The following is a 4,068-nucleotide window of genomic DNA, read 5'->3' as shown; positions in this document are numbered from 1 at the left end:
AGTGGTTTGTGCAATACAAGTCTTCTCCATTCAGATCGGTCCATGGCTGCACGTCGCCAACCACGCAGTTTGCGGAGGATCCGCAAATCGTCCTCTACCTGATCGATCCACCTTGCCCGTCGGATTGTTGCCCCTTGCACCTCGCCTTCTTGTTCCCGTCGGATTGTTGTCTAGAACCATTTTCACCGGATTACTGTCCGACATTCTGGCTAAGTGCTCGGCCCACCGCAGCCTTCAGATTTTCGCGGTGTGAACGATGAATGGTTCTCCCAACAGCTAATGCAACTCGTGGTTTATGTCGTCGACGAAACCAAATAATTGGACGGACTTCGTGAAAATCATACCACTCGTGTCGACCCCTTCCCTTCGCATTACGATGTCCAAAGCGATGTTGAATAGCAGACTCGAAAGACCATCACCTTGCCATAACCCTCTGCGCGTTTCGAGAGGACTCGAGAATGCCCCTGAAACTCGAACTACGCACATCACCCGATCCATCGTCGCCTTGATCAACTGTATCAGTTTATCCTGAAATCCGTTTTCGTGCATTAGCTGCCATAGCTGGTCCCGATCGATTGTATCATATGCGGCTATGAAGTCGATAAATGTATGATGTGTGGGCACGTAGGATTCGCAGCGTTTCTGAAATACCTGACCTACGGTGAACACCTGATCTGTGGTAGAACGTTCACCCATAAATCCCGTCTAGTACTGGCCAACGAGCTCTCTTGCAATTGGTGTTAGTTGGCGGCATAACATTTGGGAGAGTACCGTGTAGGCGACGTTCAGCAATGTGATTTCTCGGTAGTTGCTACAATCCAGCTTATCGCCCTTTTTGTAGATGGGACACACCATCCATTCACTTTTGCGACAGAACCTCATCCTCCCAAACCTTGGTAATTACCCAGTGCAGCGCTCTAGCCAGTGCCTCAGCACCGTGTTTAAACAGCTCTCCTGGCAGTCGTTCGTTATTAGCGCGGTACAGTTGCTCCGTCTCTTCACGGTCTCGAAATTCCTGCTGGAACTTTTTCCTCCGAATAATCGAGTTTTGTCAGTTCCGCGCTCGTTTGAATCGTGCCTCGTTCGCCCTCGTGCGGTGTTGCAGCCCATGCTGCAGTCTTCTCCTCAACTAACCTCAACATATTCGCCGTCATTCCAGTCGTTTCTCTGATCCGGGAGCACTGTGTAGTGCCATCTTCAAGAGACGCTGCGCCTAGCTGCTCTTTCGTTGGGAGTACCACGCGCAATGTTTAACCGTAGCGGACTACTCCGACGCGTGGTGTACACCGTCGAGAGTTTTGAGCGCAGACATACTCCAACGAGTTAGTGATCGGATTCAATATGCGCACTGCGGTAATTGCGGAAGTTCGTGATGTCGGAGAAGAATTTGCCGTCGATAGAACGTGGTCGATTTGGTTTTCCGTTGATTGATTAGGTGATTTCCATGTGGCCTTGTGAATATTCTTGTAGGGGGAAAAAGTGCTTCGAACTACCATTCCGCGGGAGGCTGCAAAGTTTATCGTTGGCCGTTGTCGTTCGAAACGGTATGCAGACTATCCGGTCCGATGACCGGACTATACATTTCCTCCCATCCTACCTGAGCCTTCATGTTACCGATGACGACTTTGACGTCCCGCAGTGGGCACTCATCGTATGTCTGCTCCAGCTGTGCATAGAACGCTTCTTTCTCGTCGTCGGGTCTCCCTTCGTGTGGGCAGTGCATGTTGATGATGCTATAGTTAAAAAAAGGCCTTTTATCCTCATCTTGCCTATCCTTGCGTTGATTGGCTGCCAACTAATCACACGTTGGCGCATCTTACCCAGCACTATGAAGCCGGTTCCCAGCTCGTTGATGGTGCCACAGCTTTGGTAGAAGGTAGCCGCTCGATGCCCGCTTTTCCATACTTTCGAAGTCGAAGTTGCGGGGATGTAATTTATCGTAGATCATCCTGTCACAACCTGTGAAGCCTAGCGAATTGCAGTTCCATGTTCTAAGCTTCCAATCGTGATCCTTTATTCGCCGGCTAGGTCGTTGCCGATTATGTCGAGTCGTTTTATCTTCTATGTCGTTCGTAATGGTATGGTTGTTTTTAAAGGCGGCTTATTCGGCTTGCGCAAACCTCCTGTCTCGTCGGAGGGCCGTCGTTTCAGGTCTGTTTAGTGTCCCACCAGAACTTGGGCTTGTGCGCTTTGAGCGGCACACGGTCGCTTTGGCGGAGCTCACTTGCGGATACATGCAGTTTTTTATAGAGGTTTAACAGAGCCCACTGTCAAACCCCACCGCATCCTAGGCAGGCATCACAACTCGCAGATGGCCTGGGGAGGGGTTGACCTATTTGTACCTATTTGTAAAATTCCTAACTACTTCTCCCGTTACAGGACAGTTCATTCCCTTCAGACGATCTTTGCATCATCTTTACAAATTCCAAATTTGTTCGATAAGAATATTTACAATGTACAATATTCCCCATATCGGAGTATCTTGGGCAGACTAAAATAATGGTTTCAAACATGCCACTATCTAGCGGCCTAATTCTGAGATCCGGAATTGATTAAACAATCAAAAAGTTATAGCAATTTCATTTTGGGGTCAATATGACCCCAGAGTACACACAACGTAAGTTTTTTTTCATGAAATTAGACTGTAGCAGTTATTTTCAAGATTGCGAATTTTCACCTAGCGGATAGATTCCGGCAAGTTTTACCGATCTACATAAAATAACGAGAAACAATTGAAAAATAAAAAATGGCAGCGTTTAAAAGTAGCCAGGGGTCATATTGACTCCAGAGCACAGACAAAAGGTTAAAATATACTGAATCGTGTAAAAATCAATTTAACACATAAAAGAATACCAGCAATATCAAAATCGAGTGATTTTGTTTTCTTTATAGCTTTACTTATTAAAGTCAAATCGCTTCGCAAAAACAACTGGCTTACAGTTTAGGAAGTGTTGTATGAAGTCGACGCGTTGATTATATTCAATTAGTTTATGGGCCACCTCACGAAACGGTTTTTCACATAAGTAGCGATTTCCATAGTAATTTCTTTATTTACTTCAAAGGCATGTTCATTCAAATTACACCCAAATTAGCTAAAAAATTTAGAAGTCTATTACAATGGTAAATACAATCGTCTAAGCATAGCGGAGCAAAAAGTAAAAATTTAAATCACCCTCTAATACTCAAACATGCATGTTCGCTTCACGAAGATGAGATTATTTTTATTTTCATAGTAAACCACTCAATTCTAAAACTTGACTGATTCTGAATTTCACACTCTGGTAGCAATTTTTGTTGCTTTTCATGTTGACAACAAGTGTAAGCACAACATGAATACATCAAACATTTGCAAAATAATCATAAAGTATCAATAGCGTCATTATACTTCGGTATTCCAAATTCGGATATGTCCTACAATGATAAACCATAGGCCCTGGAAGAGCTCTTCTCAACGATGTAGAACCAATTCCTGAATTTTTTTTTCCATATATTAATACTATTTGAATCGTTACATTTTTGATGATCATAATCATGCTTTGTATTTCTGTTCGGCATAGCCCAGTTGATGCTATATGTTGATAATCTATCACTTCCTACATTTCCTACATACGAAACAAAAACATCATCACTATGTACGCATGTGCATTGGCGATAATGTGCATTCGTTTAATTTTTGCGCAGTCAATTTCTTTGCGTGAAAAAGAAATGCCCACGCCACTAACATTAGATGGTGAACTATATGCGCTGCACTCGATACAGTAAACTATCTGCAGCACGATATTCCATTTTGCAACGGGCTTCAGATATTTTCAACCAAATACAGTTAAGAACTGGGTATCAAATCTGACACAAAGTTACTACTTTTTTGTGTGTCAATTCTTTTTTGGATACGATTAACATAGAAATGTAAACTGGATACACAATCCTATAGGTGATAAAGTTTAGGCGATAAATCATCACATTTTAAAGAGTTTACTGTATGTATAATACTGTTTCTTCAGTTATATTACTCAATTGTTTATGTTGCAAGGTATAGTTAACACGATGTAGAAGGAAAAGTTATAAAAC

Source organism: Armigeres subalbatus, chromosome 2 (genome assembly GCF_024139115.2).
Source record: "Armigeres subalbatus isolate Guangzhou_Male chromosome 2, GZ_Asu_2, whole genome shotgun sequence".
NCBI classification, from domain to species: Eukaryota; Metazoa; Arthropoda; class Insecta; order Diptera; family Culicidae; genus Armigeres; species Armigeres subalbatus.
Note: the sequence above shows the minus strand (reverse complement) of the source record.